The 24,679-nt window shown below is 36.1% G+C and overlaps 1 protein-coding gene across 1 annotated transcript in view; it reads right to left on the reverse strand.

The window, feature by feature from the left end:
- The window catches only part of LOC131317307 (J domain-containing protein spf31), a 44,061-nt gene extending 19,783 nt beyond the window's left edge, over positions 1-24,278 (reverse strand). The window contains exon 1 of the mRNA XM_058346873.1: positions 24,263-24,278. The gene's annotated coding sequence lies outside the window, so the exon portion shown is untranslated. The remainder of the gene's footprint in view (positions 1-24,262) is intronic.
- Positions 24,279-24,679: the final 401 nt, after the last annotated feature.

A 24,679-nucleotide genomic window follows, 5' to 3' on the forward strand; every position in this document is an offset into this window, starting at 1 on the left:
CACTCGTTAAACGTAAACTTAGTACCGTTGTAAATGGAAGGTGTACCGTAAAGTTGTTTAGAAGTACCGTAGGCTGTGCGAGGTATTGTGATGAGTATAATTGGTAGACGTGAGTCTGTTTAGTGATCGGAAAGGTAGCATAGTAATTCGAGTCCTCATGATTCGTCTCGTCGATCTTTCTAAATTTCTTCGGCCCTTGTTCCATGAGTTCTAAGTATCGATATTGGTGGGTAATATGTCCTAGAGTCGCCATGAGTTGGTACGTTACTTAGGGTATTGAGATATATGTAGGGGAAAGACGAGTATTTAATTAATAGTTGATGTTATGATATGGTTGATTGTTTGAAATACTTTGAATTGTGATTTATCAATCGATATATGATTATGACAAGGCTTGACACTATGGGTATCACCACTCAATGGTGAGATGACCGGGCTGGACACTACGGGTATCACCTTTCGGTAAAACGACCAAAATGGTGAGATGACCAGCTGAAATTGAACGGGTATCACCATGGACATTCAGTGAGATGACTGAATCACGCGTGATACATGTGAAAATAGAGATTGATGATATGTGGATTAATGTGCAAATATTGAGAAATGGATATGTGGTTAATTTTTATAAAGATTTTGAAAAGAAAGGATTTTTGGGTTTTGGAAAGAGGAGCGTTCTTGAGCAAATCAATGATTTTGGGTATTTGGGTATAAATCAACGGACTTCGGAATTCAAGCTCGAATCAATGAAGCTTGACTCGTATGGATTTTGTATTTCTCAAAATCATTTGCAAACAAAGAAAAAAAAAGTTTTATGGAAACAGAGTTTGATTACCATCAATGGGAAGTCGAGAAAAATTGAGGTATTAGTACGAGGAGTAATGAAATAGTTGAGTATCTACTGTAGATTTATTTAGATTGAGGCAAGTTTATTTAGGAATATCTATAAGATGCCAAGAACGCTATAGTCGTGGTCTGTTTGTGCATTGCGGTGACCCTTTGTTCCCCATGATCGCTTATTGAAATTCATCTACTCTTGGTACATACTTCATCGTATTTTCATATATATAGCTTATGTAAAGAATTTTCTATTGGATTAGTGTAGCTCAACCTATTATCATTTTTAGGTACCTCTCAAGGTCATTGGCATGGAGTGCTTGTAGTGCATATCTGACATCTTCATTTTAAAAGCTAATATGGAAGAATTACTTTGACACCTCTGTGAAACTCTTTTGGAAGATGTAGTTGTAATTTTTGATATAGTCTTTTGACTTAGAAATCATGTAATCTCTAAATTGACTCTCTTTTGACTAATCTCTAAAAATTTGGGGCTAGAGTGCCATTATTGTAAACTTTTAAACTTGATCATACTCTTGATAGTTTAAGAAATGTCTTTTGGGGTAATACTTGTATTATTGTGCGGATTCCATTTATCGAAAGCTATTATTATTTATGTTAAAAATTGAGGGCGTGATACTACCTTTTGGTGACGAAAAATTTCGTTACGGAAAAATGACTTGGTGACGAAATTTTCTTCGTCACCTGTGCTTTTTGATGACAAAAAATTTCGTCACAAATTATTCCATTTGGCTTGTCAAAGGTGACCCGTCGATGACGAAATTTTTCGTCACAAAAGACATTCTCATATGTGAAAAAAAATCCCACTCTCTTACTCCTGCTGGGTTTTGAACCCAAGTCTCCTAAGTTTTGCACGCAAGCTTTAACCAATTATTCAACATACGTTTGAAATATCTAATATATAACACATACATTTAACATTAAAATATATTTTGAACTATTAAACATTAAAATTAGCAATTTTAATAAGCATGAAAGTCGTAGCTCTTTATGTTATTGTTCAAACCCAATTTAAATTATCTCAATCGAAGTCTTGAGCAAAGAGTTATGCCCGAAGTATATTTGGTAACAAAGCGTAATTCATAAATGTCATTACCAAAGGTATCCATTTGGCGAAGAAATTTTCGTCGCTGAAAACGTAAAAAAGAAGATGAAAATATTTTTCATCGCCAAATTGGTCCATTTAGCCACGAAATATGTTTTTCGTCACTGAATAGTTATCTTTGGTGACAAAAATAATTTCGTCTCATTTTTTACTCTTTTGGCGACGAAAATATCTTTTTCGTCGCTAAACGAAAATATTTTTTTCGTCGCTAAATAGTTATAATTGGTGACGAAATAATTTCGTCGCGGAAGTTGTCAAAATAGTGACGAATTTATTTTTTCGTCACCACTTTTTCGTCACTGAACATACTTTTTCTTATATGATTTATTGGTATTTATTTGAAAGTTTTTCTATAAACTCTTCATCATTGGCACAACTCTCAGTCGCCCAATAAACTATAACCATCTCACATGTTGTTGTTCATTGTGCGACTGGGAGTTTTTTCCTCTTTAGATGTCTTTGTTTTTTATACTCAAGTGTTCGGATCAGTTTGCGCGCACCTTAACTAATTATGTTTTCCTATTTAGATGTCAACAACAGGGTTACTCTCTATTTTGCTTTACTGCTACTCTTCAACTTCTCCGATTACAAGTTAAAAAGCCGAAAATTTTGGAAATTAGTAATAAAAAACAGAGGCTCTGCTCTGTATTGCAACTCTCCAGGAAGTAGTAGGAACATGTGATCAATGCCCAGAAAGAATTGTCACACGTTGATCTTGATCATCTCTTTCTAACCTTCTATTCAGAATAAAAGGATCTTGGGTAGAGTTGTACCGCTAGAATTTCTCGATGGGTCGTGATTTTGACACTTTAAATTTTTGACAAATTCACTCTAGTATTTTTGTCATTATTTAGGTTAATTGACCAACTTACCCTTTGATCGTTTGTGGAAAAAAGGGCATCAAGAATCAGTAAAGAAGGGCACCGAGACTTGACAAGAACAGTACATGAGGTATTTTTGTACGAACGAGAAGTGCGAAAACCATTTCCCTTTCGTTGATCAAATAAAGAAGGTACCATCAACCGATAACAAGAGGAAATCAGGAGCAGAGTCTCACTCTCACACAAGCATTACTCCAAAGTTATTGCCCAATTTAGGTAAAGCAGAGAAAAAGAGCTAGGGATGTTGATTGGATGAAAATGGCTTAAAGAGGAAGCAAAAGGAATCACTTTCAGAGCCACCATGATTGGGCAGCAAAAAACCAACATCCAGAAAGAATCACCACATAAATATGGTGTATATATCTATTTCCACATATGCATTGGAATAATAACAATCATCAAGAGCCCCCCCGCTAGTTCGGTTGGTGATATAGGTTTGTTCCCCGCAAAATTAATCAGGTCCGATTTTTTAGGTTAGGCCGTTAGAAAAGTAAATTTCTTGTGAATCCATCCCATAGTTCCGGTTGGAGGCGTGCCTTTGACCAGCCAACGAGGGGATTGATCAAGGTGGACGCAAATTGGTCCGAACACCTCTGAACCGAAGAAAAAAAAAAAAAACAAATTACAAGGAATATATAATGTGTGTGGAAACACTAGGGGGCTGTCACTTCCATTAAATGGGGCCCTTCATAAGTTGTCCTCTCCTTTGCCCAATTTGTTGTTTGGGAAGAAGCCCTAATTTAGAGTGGGTCTGAATAATATGTGAAGTTGCTGCCGATACGTCATCCACTTCTACCCAAAAGTTAGTGATGTTGATCAATTTGTGGGTGTGGTCTGTGTTCTCTATTTGAGCTTCAGAGTGCAATTTCTTGACCCGTCACGAGTTTTATTTTGTGGTTGTTGTCCAACTTTGTAAATTTAATTTTTTTTATAGAGACGATATTTCAAACAATCTGAAATCTAACTCTTCGTAGTTACTCCTCAAAAGGGCTGAATGGAAGATTTACTAAATTTTACCGACAAACTTTTTTAAAATGAACACTTATTGAACAACAGTGGAAAATGAGATATTGGACCATAAAAACTAAAAAGGGACGGAGGGAGTAACAATCGTAGAAAAAATGTTCGAAAAAGTTTGCGCAAAAGTTTTCGCTTGGTATGATTATCAGAAAGATTGGGTGCAACGGTGTCGCCCGCCAATAGGATTTAGGCAACATAGCATTAGCCAATAGGGACCAAAATATTTAGTATGATTAGTGGAACACTCATGTTTCCTTTAGTCCAATTAATGACTCGTTATGTTGCTGATGGGAGGCTTAATTTGTGAGAAGTTTTTGGGTGCAAATTGGGTACCAAGGCGGTACCCAGTGCGCATCCGAGTACTCTCTCTCATCTTTCTCGGCCTCTAAATCCTGGATGGTCCGGATGCGCGCTCGGGTGCACCACGTGGACTATACTCTATTTGCACCCAAAATTTTCTCACATTTTGTAGTCGTTTTGCTCAAATATTTTTCCGAGAACCAACCAAAATTATTTTAAAAAAAGCACTTAATTGCTTTGCCACAGAACGAGGATGGAGAAAGGAAAAATGGATGCACCTTGTCTGCCTATAAAGCAAATACCACTGAATCCCCCTAAACCTTATCTACAACCTATTCAGCATTTTGTTTTTTGTTTTTTTTTTCCCTTTCTTTCTTGGTCTTGATTCAGCTAATGGCTGGCCGTCCATTAGGCAAAGTAGGTGCATGCCTAATGCCCACCGAATTCTCCCAGACCACAAATTCTGAAATTCAGGCTCCGTTTGTTTAGACATAAAATATTTTATTTATTTATTGGTATTTGGTTGCGTAAATGAAAATGATTTATTCTTAAATCTTCTGTAAGTTATTTTTCGAAATGAACCTGCTGCCTTCTACAGCAATTCTCACTGCTCAATTTCCTCGATCGTCAGTTCTGACCCACGTTCAATTCCAATATTTTCAGATCTCTCCACCATTTAAGCCCCCCCCCCCCCCCGCTCTCTCTACACTATTTTGTCGATTTCTGAAAATATTTTTCAAGTGTCAACCCCACACCGGAAAATAAAAGTTTGAAGTTTGTTTTCTAAAAAAATATTTTACATGAAAAACATTTTAAATCGAAACAAACGGAGCCTGAGTCACATAATCCGCATTTTTGTGCATGCATGAGCTCGTGCTATGTGTGAGCTCAGCTCTTGAGCACGAGCACAAACCGGAAAGCTTCTTTCAATAATGCATGCCAAAACTATTTTGACAATAACAAAAATAGTTTTGACATTAACACCAGTTACACCACCCTATAAGGGCCTTTGTGCAAGGAAAATAGGAAGAACAAACTACCAACAAAATGGAACTTTCCTTGCACAAAGGCCCTTATACAGCTAAAAAAACGCTAATTGCGGATAAGTCCAAATAAAATACTACTACAACTCCTTATTTAAAGGCTTGAGAACAAATAGAAAATTTTAGTAAACCTTCTCTTTCGCAATCTCAAAGATATGGATATGAGAAGCTCCGTCTCAAATTTGGCCTGAAATCCGATAAAGTAGATTGCTCATGGTGAAGCATGTGGTTCAAAATTGCTTGTTTTCATACCATATTGGATTGACTTCATAATATCACTCCGTATATTTTGCTTACCGTACGAGAATGAGTGTTCGGACAATTTCAGTAATCCCACGCCATCAGTTTTTTCTCCTCCAATAAAACTCAAGAAGTTGGTCATAATCCTTATTTAATTTACACTTTTTCCTAGATGAGCAATTGATGCAAAAAAAGAAAAGAAAAAGTAAGTAAAATTAAAGTAGTACTCCTAATTAATCAACAAACCTAGTAGAACATGATGCTTGCCTACGGAGTAGTTTTAATTAAGCATCATACTGTAGTATATAATATTAAATAAATGACATAATGGGCTGTACAGTTATGATCCATTTGAGAATTTCTGTTAAAAGGGGTGGTGGTCTTTTAAAGATGACTGAATTTAAAAAATTTGAAAGTTTTTTCAAAGTCTATGATGATACTAATTAAAAATAGTACTGTGTAGCATACCTAGGTCAACTGGTTCTCATTGGGTGAATTGGTTTAATTATAACTCTCAATTAATAAATAACAAATTATTCGCTTACGCATTTTGGGCCCTATTGTGGACTCTGATACAAATCAATAGTTGATCGGAACATAATTAAGCAATTCTTTCTTGGATGATAAATTTTTTTCTGATCACATGCATTGATTGGTATCAGATCAGCTTGATTTTTTTACTATAAAAGATGAACGATTTCGATCATCAAGCGAACTCATAATAGCCCCTAAGATGCACAAACTTCATTTTGAAGCCAGATCCCCAAAAGAAATGAAGTGAGAGAAAGGAATGTTCAGCCGTGCTTAAAAAAATACTGGAAATGATTGTGATTATTATTATCGTGAGATTATCATTATTCTTAAAAGAAATGATTGTGATTATTATTATTATTCTTAAAAGAAATTTGCACACGACGCATGCATGTATTGATTCGGAGTTGACTAACGAAGTATTTAAAATGATGACATAGAAAATTGGCCGGCGTACCATTTCAAAAGTCAATGTTGCTTACATATAAATTATACTCCATTCACTCCTTCTTTTATTATGACCATTATTGTTATTATACGCTGTTACGGTGGGATATTTAGTCATCCATGATTAGTTGAGGTGTGCTTAAGTTGATCCGAACACTGTAGTTAGCAACACATATGCACTACGCAGCAACGATGGTATTTTTGAGGGACTGACTCTTTAAATATTTTATTTTTTTTAACAGAGGAACAACTCTATAACCAGGCCAATAAATGGACCCGACTGTGCAACCCAAACCTACGGGCGAATTAACTAGGGCGGCCACGCCAGTCACGGCCCCCACTTACTTCAGGGTATTCACTCGGTAGAAAATCGAACTTCAGATCTTGAGGAGTACTCTCAAAGTCTAGACAACCGTCCTGACCACTGGGGCAAACTTGTTTTCATTTGTTTAACTCATTTCCCAGTGTACCGGGAAAAAAAACACCAAAAGATTTCAGCCTATTTTATTTTTTTATTTTTTTTATTTTTGATCCTAGCCTATTTTATTTATTTATTTATTTTGATCCGCAGCCTATTTTATTGACTATGAGGAATATTGCTGTTTGCTACTAATTGCATATGTCAGACCTGTATCTAAAAACAGTCCAATAGTTTTTGACTAAAGTGAGTCAGAACCCATTGCCTGGTGAGTGGCAATACCTTTGAAAATTGATCTAACATTATTTTTGTACTTTCGCATTAATTGGTTGCTAACAATGGAAAAACAATTCTCGGACCCGGGGTGCTGTAATGTACCTCCGCACTACACGTGTAGTGCGATTGGTCAATCCGGCCGTTCATCTCGGTAATAGACAGCTCATATTTTTATCCGAACAATGGACGGTTAGCATTTGGGGGAGCTCGAATTAAATCCAAACTGTCCGTACCAAAATGGACGATTAAATCGGCCGCACTGTATATATGGTGTAGTGCGGCAGGTGCACTAGAGCCTGTCCCATTCCACAATTCTCACACAACAATGGAAAACAAGTCATACCACAAAAGACGTTGCGACTGTTGGAAAGTTTTCTGAGAAATTTTTCGCGAGCTGGGTGGGTATATCCCACGTAGTACCCGTTTTGGTACATCCGGGCCATCCAATATATTTTTGGATGGTTCGGATTGAAACTCTCTCTCTCCTCTCACCCCATCACTTTCTCTCTCCTTTTTTTCTCTCCAAATCCGAGCCGTTCAAAAATACAATGGACGGCTCGGATGCGCTAAGCGGGCAACACGTGATACCTACCCGGCACTGAAAAATTTTCCTCCCCAAGGAGTTTGGTGTCACTTTGGCCAATTGGATATGAGAAAACAAATTAGCAGTTGTTATTCATGAGATCGCACGTTTGAAACCCATGGAGGTCAAACATGTCAAACCTTGAGGCCACCATAGGGTTTGTCCGGTCGGTAATTTCAGGGCCCCGGAATTAGTCGATGTGTGCATAAGCTGACCTGGATATTCAGTTATCAATAAAAACAGTAACAATTTACAGAGTTTGACACATTAATCTTATTTATAATTAATAGATCTGATATAGAAAAAACTTCAAGCCAAAAATTAGTTCAATTGAACATTAATTAATCATTTACAGCTACGAGAAATCACACATTTGTGAGGGAAAAAAAAAAGAAGAATGGTGTGAGAAAAAATAGACCTTCCATCGTCCATTTTTTTTGTTGCACTTGGTAATTTGTTCATGTAGTTATCGATATGCAATTAAACTGATTTTTGGCATAACTTTTTCCCACAATCTTTGAAATGAACAATTTGGATCATTGCTATGAGTCTGAAATGAACCCACGAATGGTAAGAAATTGAACATAACCGGTGGATTGCTGAATAGACTAGAGAGCCATATCCGCATCCTCGGGCCCATTTGAACAGTACCCTTCGTTATCTGTTGTATACTTGTACAGCACCTCTGTTTTTTTTTTTTTCCCCCAAAAAGGATAACATTACCCTTGATAATCATAGGGAAAAAATATACAAAGTGCATATCTATCCTTTAACACAAGCATGGACGGTTACAAAGGCAGAAAGACTTTTCCTAAATAGAAGCACCATTAATCCTTCAACATTAAAGCAATGAAACGGACCAAACCCAACACGTCTGACAACATTGAACTCTCACACACACACATAGAAACCAAACCACCAACGGAAAATACCCACAGAGAATCTATTTCAAACATTAATCGGACATCGATAAACTCACGACAAATTAATCATATATATTCGCTTATACTACAACACAAAGGATCTATCTATTTCAAATATTTGAATTCCCATTATACCCTTGCCCTAATTTTTTAAACCAAAAAAAGAAGAAGGGGAAATTCAACCGTAAGCTCGCAAATGATATTCCCTATACGTGCACGTACTTTGGGACTGTGACATAGCTTGGACTGTTTCTATCCATACAAGCTGTTTTCTTTGGCATTTTTTAGGGTTCCTTCTCCTCTACAGCTCCCCCAGTTCAATAATGCACCACAGTTGCCGATAAACAAGTAATATAAAAATGTGCAGTTGGGAATCTCTGTAATCGCATGCAGCAGCATTCATGGCCGATTAATATTATTTATATATATATAAAGCCTGAAAGTGTTTCTTTTAATAAATTTGTTCCTTTTTTGAGTATGAGGACAACCCATATGTTAGGTCTCGTCCGATTCCTCAACTTGGGTTGGATGATTGAGATGATGATCTCATCTCAGATTCTCAGAAGAAGATCGCTAGCTACTTTGTGATTCCTTACATGTGGCGTAAAATAAAATCGATTGTGGTAGTCTTATTTATCGATTAGATCGATCGGTTAATTTCTTAGGTCCCGATATGGGCTGTACCATTAATTAGCTGAAAAATGATGTTAATTTGACATCGATGAAAGACTTGATCGAATTATATTTGTCAAAAGAGGAATGGACGCTTAAAGTTTGGACGTTCATTTCTCTTGAAATAAATATACTTCATAAATTGATTAAAAAAAGGTTTTAGTGAGAGAGATGTAACTCAAATTGTTGGTCCATTATTTTTCGAAAATTACACTAGTTTTATCAAAAAAAATTAAGAACTTCCTTTTCATAGTAATTTTTTCAATTTTCACATCAGTTTGAACTTTGAAGATTTCCCTTATATAGTAGTTTAAATTAGTGGAAATTTTTTTTCTGGAACATTATGCAAGAAAGTGCTTCATTTTTTTAAATCTTAAAATGGCAAAGTTTTTAAAAAGAAACTAACAATTTGGGACGAAAGAGTAATTAACAAGACAAATAACACCGGAAAATCAATGTTGATATATTGAATAAATTACCTAGTAGCAAATCCGTGCTATATATAGTGGAATTGCAACCAAAAAAAAAAAATGGAATAGGTTTTCTTGATCAGCAATTGTAATTGGCTATTGACACATGTTTATATATATCTGATTATGCTTTTTATGTCACATATGTAACCTTTATTACTCCAATAAGCATTGCTTCACGGGTAAGCAATATTAATCTATGTGTATATAGTACTAATAAAATACTCAAAAATGCTACTTGCACAACCGTTGTGTTGGTTGTGTGCGTATTTGGGCGGTCTAAATTTTAAAAAAACTCTTCCAAGGAAAAGTTTAACTTTTATGGGGAAAAGTTTGAGCGAATCCTAACCATTTATTATAGCAACGGACGGTTAGAGATTGATTATGTATTGTATTTTACACAATCATTGTGTGTGTAACACTTTTGTAAAATCTCAAAAATGCTCCATTAATTGTGGACTAGCTTTGACCGACTTTTCCAATAGCACTTGGCTTGGAGACAAAACACTATATATCAGGGCCCATCATGTTTAATTTGCATGGGTTCCACAGAATGACTTGGTTGCATGGAGAATTTAGAAAGATAAAAGAGCATGATTTGAATGTTTCCTGTGGCGAATAAGTTAAGGAGAAGATGTTGTTTTTAACAAGTGGTTAGTTGTTTTCACTAATTAAGAAGTTATCGATTAATTAGTGTAAATAAGATGCTTAAATAAGTTGTTGATTGTGAGTGAAATAATGTGAATAAATTGTTGATTAGTATTATGAACAATATGCTAAAATGCCAAAACTGGTTGATTAGCATGAAGGTCATGAACAAGATGATAAAATGGCATAAGTTGTTGCCCAAAAGTATTAACGGAAACGCCCCAAAAAACTAATACTATGTACTTAACACAAATTAACTTATATAATTTCTACACCAAACTTAACACAAGGATAATCATCTACTCCATATATGTGGCAGTGACATAATTCTTGGTTGTTTTACACCCTTTTATTCTACTTATAATTTGCAGAACTACCTTTCACTATTTCCTGTCCTTGCTTTTTACCTAGTTCCAAAATATTGGCATTATTGATTTACGGAGGCCTTTTTTTTTTTTTCTTTTTGTATGGCGAAGAAAATTTTCATTAATCACGAAAGATCAAATTAAAGATGAAATAAAAATGATAAGGAAAAAGAAACGTATTCAGAGAGTTTCAAAAAGTTTGACTCCCCTAGAAAAAACTTAACCTACTTCAAAATTACTACTCTATTATTGAAAAAAAAAAAAAAAAAACATGCAACTAAACAAAACACGACATTGTTGACAAGAAGCCAAAAACAAAATCATTCCCAAGAAAAGCAAAGACTAGTGTTCCATTTGTTTGGATGTGAAACATTTTTTGATAAAATATTTTATCCATTTTCCTTTGTTTGGGTAAAATATTTTGCACCAATGGGGTAAATTTGTTTTCCTCTAATTTTGACCGTAAGCCATTTTTGTGTTTCACCCCGCGATGGGCCTATATTTTCCAAAACCACGTATTCAATCCGCTTCTCCCAAATCATGTCAGGTCCTATTGAGTACTGCTATGAGTACCAATCGGTCGGTAGGGAACAAATGTTTACACCGGCGGTGTAAAGAATTTAATCTCTCAAGTACTCCCTCCTTCCTATTTTGGTTGTACAGTTTCGTTATTTGTGCCGTTTTTTAAACGTTTATATCTCTCAATCTATAATATTTTTCATAATTTTGAAAACTTTGTATTATAGACTTAATTGAGAACTATTAAATAAAATCCATATTACTTTTTTTTTTGAAAATTCATAGTGAAAGATATAAGTGATTAAAAATTGACACAAATATCAAAAAGGGCAAAGAAAACGGGACAGAGGGAGTAGATCCAAAATGAGGGAGGAGGAGGAGGAGGAGAGAGAGAGAGAGAGAGAGAGAGAGAGAGAGAGCTTACTCGATTAAAATATTTCTAAACCAACAATCTGCAATTATTTGGAAAAAATATTTTTTATGTGTCAATTAAACATCAGAAAATAAAATTTTAAAATTTATTTCTTAAAAAAATATTTTACATGAGGTGATCCACCTGTTTTCCCATGATCAATGATAACTAGCTCATTCCCAAAGAAAAGCACCCTGCCCAATGCAAACCCCTGAGAGCCCCTGAGAGAATTTCGCTAGACCCCAAACAGCTTTATGCAAACCTATTCTCCGTCGTCACTGCCTTTCTACAGCTAGAAAATTGTTTCAGAACACATTTTTAAAAAATAAATATTTATTTTATATTTTAAATTTAAAAATAATATAAATAAAATTTTTTTACACCGTATAAAATATCTCAACGAGATCTATCAAATAAGATCAATATTGATAGAAAAATTATTTGTGTAAGCATATGATTTTTGAGCTTGAAATTACTTTTTTAAAAATTAAATACTTATTTCCTTTTCTGAAACAAGGCCTTACTAATGTGTTATCAGAAAATCCCCCAAATCCCTACTCCCCTCAACCCCCAAAAAACTTTTGGCAACGCCCCTGAAAAACTAGAGAGAGAGAGAGTGTGTGTTTGAGCGATCCAAAAGTCAAGTTCAAGTTTGAGCCTAACTCAATCTGTTTATTTCGCTAATCTAGTCTTCAGAGCCCTGAAAAGTAGTTATCAATTGGTCAAGTCTCTACAGTTCTTTAAATTCTTTTTGCCGAAAATGAGAATAATCCAACATGCTATATTCTCACTCAGCAACTTTTGGACGTACGTACACACCATAAAAGCCACTCACAATTAAATATTAAACCGTGCACGAAATATGCTTATATTATCCATGAAATTGTTAATTAACGAATGAATTTGAGGACGTCATCATCAAAAGCTTCAACAACAAATATTCCTTTGATACAATTGTAACATAGAAAATCACAGAGAGAGAGAGAGAGAGAGAGAGAGAGAGAGAGAGAGAGAGAGAGAGAAAAGGTGGGAAATAAAGAAAAGAAAAAGGGTGATATTCGCCTTTCTTTATGAAGCTTTATCGACAAAAAGATCTCTTGCGCGCCATTATTACACCGATTGGATGATCTGATGGCACGGAAAGAAAGAAAGGTGTAGCGAGGGAAAAGCCATGAAAGGTGGTACGTGATGCTTCTCAACCTTTGTAAAAAAAAAACAACTGGACCTATCCAATTTTGGGCTATTTTGACCCTCCGAATTCACTTTGATGGTCGAAATATTTCATTTGTTAAAACTAGTAGAGAAGGTTAACCGTACCAAAAAAAAATCACCTTCTCGAATACCGATCACAAGTGATCGGAAAATACGGTCCCGCTAATAGGTGCCCCTTGGGCAATAGTTTGGTGCAATTAATATACCTAAATCTAGGAGTTGTGTTTATGGATACTCACACAGTATCACTTTTCACAGCTATTTTCTAAACCAGCATAAATGCTTATAATACTGTTTTGTAATGACAATATTATCCTTATTTCCTTTTAAAAATTAGGCAGGTGAAATGTTTTAATACGTACGAAAGATTCACGAGTTTTAATACTTCACACAAAATATAGGATTCAATTCTATATTGCTCAAAGTGGTTTTCTTCTTCTTTTGTGAACCACTGATGATATTTTCCTTGTTCGGACGCGTAGTAAAATTGTGCCCAACACTTGGTAAAAATTCATACCTTAAGTTAATTTGCTTGCTGGCAAAGGTGGATTCTTTTGATAGCAGGTGCAGGCAGTACTGCTTGGTTGAACTTGAACCTCCACGTAGAAGTATCAAAAAACATAAATGTGACAGGCTTGTTCTCTCATTTTCCTTTCTTTTTGCTTTTTTTTTTAATTTTTATTTTAAAGATAGAGGAAGATAAAGAGTTATGGTCATATTCGTCATTCAAAATATTTTTGGACTTCTTTTGATTTAACGTTTGTATTCTCAACTTGGTTATTAATAAATATTGCGATAGGTATAACAAAAATACAATTAATGTACTCAAACTTATGCCCCAGGACACCGACTCTTTAGAATTTGCCTTTTCAGAAGACAATCCGTTTCCTATATGCGTGCAAAAGGAATCCCTAATTCCTTTTGTCTCTTGAAACGAGATGAGCATATAAATTGCGAATGAGAATGAGCCACGTGGCGTGCCGGGAACGCGGACACGTCGTGATGGCTTGAGCTAGGAGCTTTGGTCCTTTAATTGTGGTCCAAACCTTTTTGCCCCGCCCCATGATTGTGAGACCAGCGGTGGCTAAGGGTTGCCTTTTTTAGAACTATATTGGTGGTGAAACCTCCTAGATCTCTCTATTGCTGGCCAGCCTTGCAGAATCTCAGTATATTCCTAGGGTTTTGGAATTTGGATAGAAATCGTGATATTTGGTGGAATATTGAGAAATAGTTATGAAAATGAAAAAAATAATTTAAAATACCGTTCTGCTAAGGTTTCTGTTTTTTAAGTTTTTATTTTCCGTTTTACGAGTTAAAGTCATTCTCTTTCATAATACATCACTTTTAATTCAAACAATCTGATTGATAATCAAATATTCAAAATTACTTTCAGATTTCATCACGCACGTCCTCACGAATCCGGACAACACATGCAGTTTGGGCCTGTTTGGTTTGTCATCATATACTTTTGCCTAAATCTAATTAAATCTAGACAGAATAGCATCCGGATTCACACAAATTTAAAATCTCGTTTCCGTTAAAATGTACATATTTTTTAAGTACTTATTTATCGCTTTACGAGTTTGGTCATTCTCTCACGATACATCACCTTTAATTCAAACAAAATCTGATTGACAGTCAAAATTGTTTGATAATCGAAATTACTTTCAGATTTCATCACGTCCTCGCGAATCCGAACAACACAGTTAGGGCTTGTTTGGTTTGCCATCATATACATTTTGCCCAAATCCAATTAAATCTGGACAGAAGAGCATCCAGAGGATTAAATAGTACTTGGTTTGGATGAAGGATAAAATGAGGGGATAAAATTATTTTATAGTTGAAATGAAAGAGAGATGGGGTATTATCCGGGGGTATAATGTAATAACACCTCAGAACCTCTCTATAAATAATCCCCCGCCGGGGGTATTAGAGGGTATAAGAGAATTTAAGGCTTAGCTAATACCCGGCAAAATGTGTTCTCAAACCATGACTTAACCATGGGCCCACGATCTTAAGAGGAGTATTATTAATACCCCTTCGGTAGCCCCCATCCAAACAGGCCCATAAGCAAATAAATTGCCGAACAAAACGAAACCTCAATCACATATATATATAGAAGAATAATCGGGTGATATACAACTGTCCTATTTTTTTTTGGTACGTCAATGTGTTGTTTACACGTAGTATCCTTTTCTTTTGGGTTCCACCTTTTATGGTAACTTTTGGGTTTCATCACGCACAATCCTGTCGGGAATTTATCTTCTAACTTCGTGAGATAGGTTGGATGAAGTATATAGACATAGAATATTGGGGCCGGTCGGTTCTGGTGCCATTCAATTTGTTTAAAACACATTTTTAAGAGTTCTCATAAAAAATCAACTCATTCGGATGTCGGCAAGGATAAAAAAAAATCAACTCATTCGGATAGATTCATTTAATATTTGTCCCTAAATTTGACAGGATAAAAGCTAAATGAACGACTAATATCGTTTGCGTAGAATTTCAAAATGGATTTCACGCAAAAGATGTGTCTCCGAAATCGCCCCAAGTATATTCGTATAGATGAATATGTATATATAGTGACTTGTCAATTCAATCAAATTCTTATCTTTTAACGTGGTCTTTGCTATCCAAGGAAAAAAAATAGGGTTACCCTTTTGTCCCTAATGGATTCTGGCTACAAAACCTACAATGACCAGTGTGATTCCGTTATGATTCCTGTAGCGCAGAAGTTACGCGTACTAATACTATTCCAGGAATATCGTATCCTGGAATTAGCTAAAAGGGGAAACATATGTGATTGCATGAGCTGGGGAACAAATGGTCATCGTGGTTACACAGACTCTCCCTCTCTCTTTCGAGATGCTTCGTAGTAAATCATTATTCGATCCCTCGATTAGCAGATATCCAATTAAATGAATTTTTTTATACTCCACTCGATATGGACTCATTGGGCCTACTAATTCTCCAAATGATTAATTTCACTATCCATTAAAGGCACTCAAATAAAGACGTAATAAAGTCCTGTATAAAAAGGCTTATTATAGAAATCAAGCAAATCGGAACCAACCCAGCCGTGAGTGAGACTTCCTGTATCGGATCTTCTTTCTATTGCCGGACAGCTATTCTCTTTCGAGGGATCGAGTATTGGCAACTAGGCGTAGTAAAGGATATATAGCAAGTCTCAGGGGAGCAGGCCGGAGTTCTTTCAAATGGGGTACTGCACAAGCACGTAGGTGAGAGTCAAAGCCTCAGAACAAAAGCTTCCTGAAGCCCTTGATTACTAGGAGAGGAGACTACCATTGTGTCAATCAACGAGTGCTCTCTCACGTTCCTGATTCCTATTATAAACGAACTAAGCTATTCGAACTCAATTAGATAAGGTGTATTTGAAAACGAATTTCGAATATAACAAGACATGCTCTAATACCTTTTTCGAACTAGTCGTCGAGTTTTCAAGTCAGACTTGAACAATTAATTCTATATCCTGACGCAATAAAGTTTACATATCAGCTCATGATGATCAGCGATCGTTTAACTCATTTAAGACCAGCTCGAATTATAAACACGTTGAATCCAACGTATTTGTGAAAGTCTGTAAAGCTTTTAAGCCAAACCCTAAAGAATTCACTACGTACTCGATCGACTTGCCTAAAATAATTTGCAGTACTCCCTACCCAATTCTTGGTATTGCATGATCATGTAGGACTTGGACTAAATTCTGACCCAATACAAAACACGGATTCGTGTAGTCGATTCCTAAATGACTGAAAGCCAATTAATACTTTTAATCAGAATAAAAATTGGGATCGGATAGGAGCCGTATGTACTTCCACCTTGATTTGAAAATTCCTAAGTAACCATTAGAAAACAAGACAGAAATTAGAGGAAATAAGCCATTAGGCCTATTAATTACCACTATCTCTGTAATGAAGTGTACCTTAATAAATCGCCACAGCCAATTATTTTGTACACTAACTTGTGCAAAATACAATTATGGGCGGTTAACTCTCGGAAGATAAGTTCGCGTTAATTAAAAGAATCAACTAACTTGATGTAGTTTATTTTTCAGTAAGGTATTAACAATGTTACGGACGCAAATTCGGCATCGCGCCATGTACATGTGAATTCCACAGAATCGATGCACGTGAGTGAGATACACACGATTTTGTCCGGCCATTCGCTTGTACGCGAAAAGCGAAACCAAGTAGGAGTATGTGGTGAGTGTTTTTTCATGTGGGATTTCACTTGTCTCTAAAGTGAAAAAGAGATAGATTGTGTTCTTGCAGTACTTGCTAGCGATGACCATTGGATTTGGGTCCATGACCCAGTTGGTATTCCCTGTGTCCCTTTCACACCGAAAAAATGGACCTCAACACCACGTGAACGGCACCATCGGTTTACCACTTTAACCACTTTTTGGTCCCATTTTGATTTCCCTCGTGGTCACAGTCGATTTGGCCAATATGTTGATTTATAGATGCCCACTTTTACTGTTACCAATTGAAGCGAAAAAAGGTCTGTTAGGGATTTTAGTTGGCCGAATATATAAAATCATGCGTACGCATTTTGTTCCGTATGATCCTGAACTACTAGGTCCTCAGTTATTGTATTTTGATGAATCGCATAAAGCCCACTTTTCTTTGGCGACTACGCTCTTTGTTTAAGAGATTTTTTTTTTTTTTATGCACTAATTATAAAAGATAAAACAAGAACCGCACTCATGAAAATAGGTTAATGTGGAAAACTAGAAATCATCAATGGTTCGGTTGGCATTTGTTGGAACTAAAGCACAGGATATACAATTCAGTATGGTTCCGTGGAATACGGTTTCAACCACCCAAAAACCGAAACCGAACCTAAAAAACCATTCGATCAGGAAACCGTACCGTACCGTACCGAAAAGGTTACCAAAACGAAAAGAACCGTATTTTTTATCGGTTTTTTCGGCCCGGTTCGTTGCGTCAGTTAAAGGTACACCCCTAAAAATCATTCTCCGGAGTAGATGTGCGTGCTAGACAAGAATTAATTGCTGACACAAGGCAAAAGTTTTGGAGAATGAATATATGGAGATGATAATGTTTGATCCTGCATCGATCAAAGCTCCTCATAGTTCATATATACCAGTGGGGAAAGATCAATCGGTTACCGCATGACGCCCAGGGACAAGACACCACTCGATCGGTTATGAATTCCTGGGTTTTTTGTGGCTGCCACTAAAACAATGTCTGCTGAAGTACTTCATTGTCCTTCTGCTCCCTTTATCTGAAATATTCCGTCTTTCGTGCTTTGCTGGGTCTCCGAGATCCTTTCGATATGCATTGGAATATGAATACGTAAAATCGTCTAACTTGAACTTGAGTGCGATTAACTGCATATCAAATTAGAAATGTCCAGATCGATCCCCTTCCTGCATTACGATGGAACTCATAGTTTCTTTGGCAAATACAACTAATTGATCATTTCCACATGTATAATATATGCAGTAGCATTCGGCCAATGTTTTTTTTATTTTTACCTCTTTCATCTTGTACTTTACCAATCGCTTCGCCACAAAATAAGAGACGGCCTCTCGAACGTGTAAATGATTGGTAGTTCGAGTTCTCCTCATGTTTGGTAAAATCAAGTCCGCTGCGGAGACATAATTTGAGACGTAGGGACTTTGAACCAAGTTGAGCTCCTCTTCAATCTCTATTTACAGGACTCTTCCAAACTTCTACCATTGTTTCTTACACCATCCTGCGACCCCCGACTCGCACGTGGAGAGGTAAACAAATGATCCATATAACACTTGGATCACAACAAATAACGGTGCACTTATGGTACAAACAAGGGAAATAAATTCTCCGAAACTCTAGCTTTGATACCATGTTAAAACATCCAACTCCAAACCAATTGGCAAAGAGTGGAGAGGCCGCCCAGACCCATATACTAGTTTTGGAGAAGATAATAAACTAATGTGGGACAAATCCCAACAATCCTTGCCCTTCACGGTGTTCTAAATCATTCATCTCGTAGGCCTTCCAAAGAAGAAAACGTCTATACTAATGTTCTTCCAGAGAAAAAATAAATTGAAAGTTATTTATCCCCTTGGCAAAACACTAGCATTCTATACTACTATTTCATTATTATTGGGCTAAATGGGGTGAATATCGACCCTATTCAAATTCGATCAGGGTTATTAATCTTGAGACAATTTTAAGTTTGGATGCCAACATAATTGGAATGGATTCCTCTTGTTGTGATGTCTTTTCCCCATGATCCTTATAATCTTTGTAATAATTTTAAAAATCAATAAAATTATTCTTTTGCCATTCAAAAAAAAAAAAAAATTGGAGCTGGGCTATTGATCCTTTACACATTGGTTTTAGGTCATTGTCCTGCTCTAAAACTGTTGCCGATGTGCTTCAGTATTTTCTTCTTTGGTATTGATGGACGTGTTCTAGGGCAGGCCTATCCATGTAGGGTGGGCCTCATGCATTATCCCCCATAAGATTGGGCATAGCATGGAGGCACATATGCTTGGGCTGGGCTGGGCTGTTTGTACACTGTATCATGTAAAATGAGGAGCGAAGTAGCCTTTTCTTTACTAATAATATTTCACTTGAAAAATACTACTTCACGAGTTTTAACACCTCAGTACTAAAAAGGGTAGCCTCTGCTCGTGAGTCGTAACGCGCGACCCTTCTCGTTTCGTTCGGGTTCAACTCTCAAACAGTCCACCCCACTCGGCATGTGTTAAGCTACATGTATTTCGCTTTAGAAGCAAAATCACAACCAGATGCTGTTATCAAATGCTCCATTGCTACTTCTTAAGTGAAAGAATATGCTAAAAAGCCTGTAAACGCGTTTACGGTCTATTATGCTTCATTCTACAATATTAATTTTTATTACCCAAAATTAATACCATAACAGTCCATACCTAAGTTGGACTGGGGCTTGGGCCTTGGACCTCTTTTTTGTATCGTGTTTAGATCATGAACGTGGAGTGATTTAATAAGTGAAACAACATAACGAGAAATAGCGAAGCGAAAGAGCCAAACAGCCTTGCTATATAATGACACAAATAATGTGTGGACAGATCGTACACAAATCTTGATGCGGGGCTTACTATGGGTCCTACACAAACAATCTGAGCCGTTCGTTAAATTTAAAACATTTTTTTAAGGGCTTTTGCAAAAAATGTGAGTCCCACATTGCAATCTGTGCACACACTGTCTGTGTCAACAAACTTTCTGAGAGCCAAATTATGTTTGTTACTATTGTTTATATTTATATATATTCTTTGTTTTCTCGGTAAATCTCTATATAAACTTGTGATCCAAATACTAATCTTGGCCCACTTCCAGTGGAACTGGGCCAGACCCTTCACATTGGGCCCGTCCGAAGGATGTGTGAGGCTCATGGGCCTGTGTTTATGGGGCTGACTTCCACATCGGGAGTTTGGATTTGAATGGTCCATTTTGGCCCTCCCTAGTCAGCAATTACCCTCTTGCCCCTCCTGCAAAAAAAAAAAAAGTACTAGGTACTTAAGGCCGGATTTATGATGACCAGTTGTGGGCCTTGTGGCCCATGATAGCATATTACTATTAGTAGGCCAAACAGATGTAAACAGTTGGACCATTAATTCTGGGGTTAACTTCAATTATTGAATTGGGGAAAAAACGTGGGTTTTTTTCGTCCTTGATCACTCATGGTGTTTTGATGTCTTTTTCAGCTGCCCCACTGCATCCCATGAGAACTGCAATTGGGGTGTCCTCCTCATATTTTCAAAGTTCCCACTATTAAATTTGTACCATATAATTTTTTTTTTCCCCTTCCAGATAGTTCAGGTGTATGGGCCAGTTTATGCTCAGCTAACCTTGGTGGCAGGTTTGTTCTGTAATAGGTGCACCAATAATCATGAAGTTAAAAGGGATCAAGTCCCAAATTTTGTTGGGCCAAGGACCGACATGATAGTTTCGGAATATTTCGATTTTTGAAAAAACCAAATCAATCAATTAAAAGAATTTTAATTACAGTACAAATTGAAGGCAGCCATCTCATATGCTAGTAGATTGTAAAAATACTCTTGGGCTGAAACGAAACTAAGATAAGTCTACGTCATTGGTTTTATTCTACCCTTTGATTTGCCCCCGTAAATATATATATATATATATATATATATATATATATATATATATATATATATATATATATATATTGTGGTAATGCAGAGTGTCTCGAGCCACCTTATATTCAATGCTGAAAACTTTCATTTATGTTCTGAGAAAAACATTGAAGCAAGCAATTTTAAAAAAACAGTTCTCGAGGGGAGCCCTTCATTTTGTGTGTATTGAATCAGCATTTGCACATGAAACTTTGTGTAATGGATAACTATATATACTTCAGCAAAGAAACAAATACTGTTGTGAATATATATATCTGATTTGATAGGTCTATATATGTGATAGCTCGTGGATAAACGACAAAATTGTAAACGACTACACAGAGTACTTAGAGCATCTCCGCCCTTTGCTCAAACTTTTACTCGACTTTGTAAAAACTTTATTTGTTATGGAACTTCAACAGACAAACTCAAATTTACGATGAAGTTTGAGTATTTGAAATCGAACTTTCACCTATGTAATGGGTATATATTTGCGAGGGATGGCCTTCAACACTTAATTTAATCTTCTTTGATTTGAGTAAAACTCAATCTAGTATAGGTTGAGTAAGGATTGGAGTGAGCTTTAGGATATTGTAAAAAATTGATTCTTTTTTTGCTAATTAAAACCAAGAACAAGGAAAAGAGAAGAAACTAAACAAAAAGAATCGATCACAGGAAAAATCACACGACTTTGCTAAACTCTGATCGAGTATAAAGGCGGCACGAGCAAGCTTAATCAAGGCCTGGAGATGCTTCTAAGTCGTAGTAATAGAGAGGCGCATATCAAGAAACAACTATAATCGAGGAACTGAAAAAACAAATTAAGAACCACAAAAATCGAAAAACAAGTTGCGCAAAATCGATCTTTGGTCTTGTCAAGATTGATACTCTCCTATATAGTCATCATCTTCATCCACTATGTATGCCTTATCCCAAATACATTGGCCTCATCCACTAAATATAACGACTTTAAAAAAATGGCTGCTATACGCAATCATGGTAGATACACTATATAATGAGTTTGTTTTCAAGCGACAGACACTAAATCCAGGTGTATTTTTTTATGCTAACGCCGGTGTCTCGAGTCAATTTGCGAGCACCTCGAACTAATCTTTACAACCCTCTCACACGCTTACGTGTACGTAGGATAAGGTAAGCTCAAGAGTTACTGGCAAATAGAATTGAACCTAAAACCTTAGGAGTGAGCAAACTCCCAAGTCTCGAGCCAAAATCGATCGGCCAATCCGTTGGGGGGTTGAAACTAGATCCAGGTTGTAACTAGTGCTATAAATGGTTGACTTTGGTTTGTTTGATCTCCAGCCCCATAAATTCTATCAAAACGAAGTTACTCTCTCTTTCTCTCTCTCTCTCTCTCTCTCTCTCTCTCTTGCATGATGCAAGAGGGGCAAACAGCCTGCTCCAGAAATGATTTGGTCCCCAAGGCATGCTTCCATATCTTAAGGCCCACCATTGTCAATAGTGGCAATGCCGTCCTTGGGGAATTTCATGGCAACAGGATATATCTATCAGTAGCGGTATTGGAAACTTGTGAATGGTTAACTGAAATATACTTAGTTACATACATCTGCTAAGACAAGCATAAGTTAAGCTCGAAATTTGCAAGTAGGTGTCTTAATCAGTATAGATTTAATGAGCATACGGAATACATACCCGACGTGAAACAACAAAAAACACGCAAGCAAGCAAGCAAAGTCGAGTCATTATTTTCCTAAAAATTAGAGCATGGACACGTTGCAGATACGTTAAATGCGAAAGATGCTTATAAGCAAATATTATGAAGAACGCAACATAGGCCTATAGACTTGGTTGTGCTCCTTACAAAATTGTTGAAGGTTATAAATAAGGGGTGACATTACACTTCTACTAGTTGATCATGATAAAAATAACAATGCCAAACAGAGAAAACAAATGACAACACAGTTATAATCAAGATTTGTTCTCTGTTTTGTTTTGGAGAGGATTTTAGCTAATTTATTTAGCCAAGAAGAAGGTGATGCATCCAAATCAAAAGGATAAATTGATTAAGATCTAGAGAGAGAGAATTTTTTCAAAAGAGACAAGCTCTTAAAAAACTTTTATTCTTTTAAAATAGTAAACGTGACTACCAAATACGCTAACCATCTATTTATGATCTAAGACACGCCACATCCTTCTAAATAATCATAAAAGTGAACCTTTTTTTTTTTTTTTTTTTTGACTTCTTCTACAAAGTGAATTACTATTGGTAAAATAGACTACATCAGCTTTCCTGCATGGTACATTTAGGACGTGACAATTTGAGAGTCAACTAGTACAGATGACAAATGCTCCCTAATGGGTAATTTCGGTGTGATAATTAAGCCTTTTTAGGATTAAGCATGAGAAAGGGGAAAATTACAAAGCTTTTGTGGGGGAGGATACGGTCATTAATTTTATGAAATTTCACGTTTAAAGCAGCAATGATATATCCATAGTAATGTATTGCAAAGTGATATCATCACACACTTGTTTAAAGCAACTTGGGTTTTTTCACATCAAAAAAGTGGTTGATCAATTGTCTATGCCCTAGATCTCAGGGTCTCAAAATTGACAGGCAATTAGTGGAATATTACACCTATGATTGTGCCTCTCCTCGTGATCAAGAAAGAAACTATTGCAGACAACTACCATAATTTAAAATTAAAGTCAGTAAGTAAAATGCCCAAAAAAAAAAAAAAAAAAGAGGCTCCCAAACATCCCTTATTTATGTCATCCCACATAATCCAATATCAGTTGTCTACAACATCATAATCCACCCCTTATTTAAAGTCAATAAGTAAGTTGTGCTAAATTTTTACAACAATCCAATATCAGAAATTAGCTTTGACCGTGTCACTCAACCCTACCGTTGTGTAGTTTTACTTAATTACATTGAAGTTTCGGATTCAATCCGTATAAAGATGAAGTGGATACTCGTATTGGATGGGATAAGAGTAGTATAAGTTCTTCAACCATGAGAGAAAAATGTGCTCTTTTTTTTTTTTTATAGCTTTTGAAATTATACTTAGGCCCCATTACGTTCCACTAAGGTTCTTATTTTTTTTAGTACTGATTTTCCGCTTTACGAGACCGGTCATTCCCTCACATTAATACGTCATTTTTAATTCAAAAAAATAAGTACTTAGTTTTCACACCAAGTTAACATTGCAACTCTTTTAGATTTTTTTATTTCAAATCGCACAATAAGAAGGGGGGGAAAAAGTTCAGAAACCCAAAGAAAAACATATCCAAACATGGCCTAAAAAAACCTAGTTGCATTCTAGCATGTATGTCACATGTGTTTTGTCATTTTTTTTGCAGTCAAATCTTTTGGGTGGGAACAGGGAACATATATATCCACAGTGTGTACGTTATTTTTATGTATATATAGTGGAGTGAAGACAGAATGGGGATTGAAAATCCAAATAGATTTTATAGTAGACAATACAAATTAAAGGATATTTGATTAGATTTTCATGCCATAAAGTCAAGATTTTCATGCTGCTCTTGTCTCTTTGTGGTGGCTTTTAATGTCTTTCTTTCATATCTTTCGTTTGGTAATATTGAAATGATAAGGGTAAGCGCATTT

Source organism: Rhododendron vialii, chromosome 1a (assembly GCF_030253575.1).
Source record: "Rhododendron vialii isolate Sample 1 chromosome 1a, ASM3025357v1".
Lineage (NCBI taxonomy): Eukaryota > Viridiplantae > Streptophyta > Magnoliopsida > Ericales > Ericaceae > Rhododendron > Rhododendron vialii.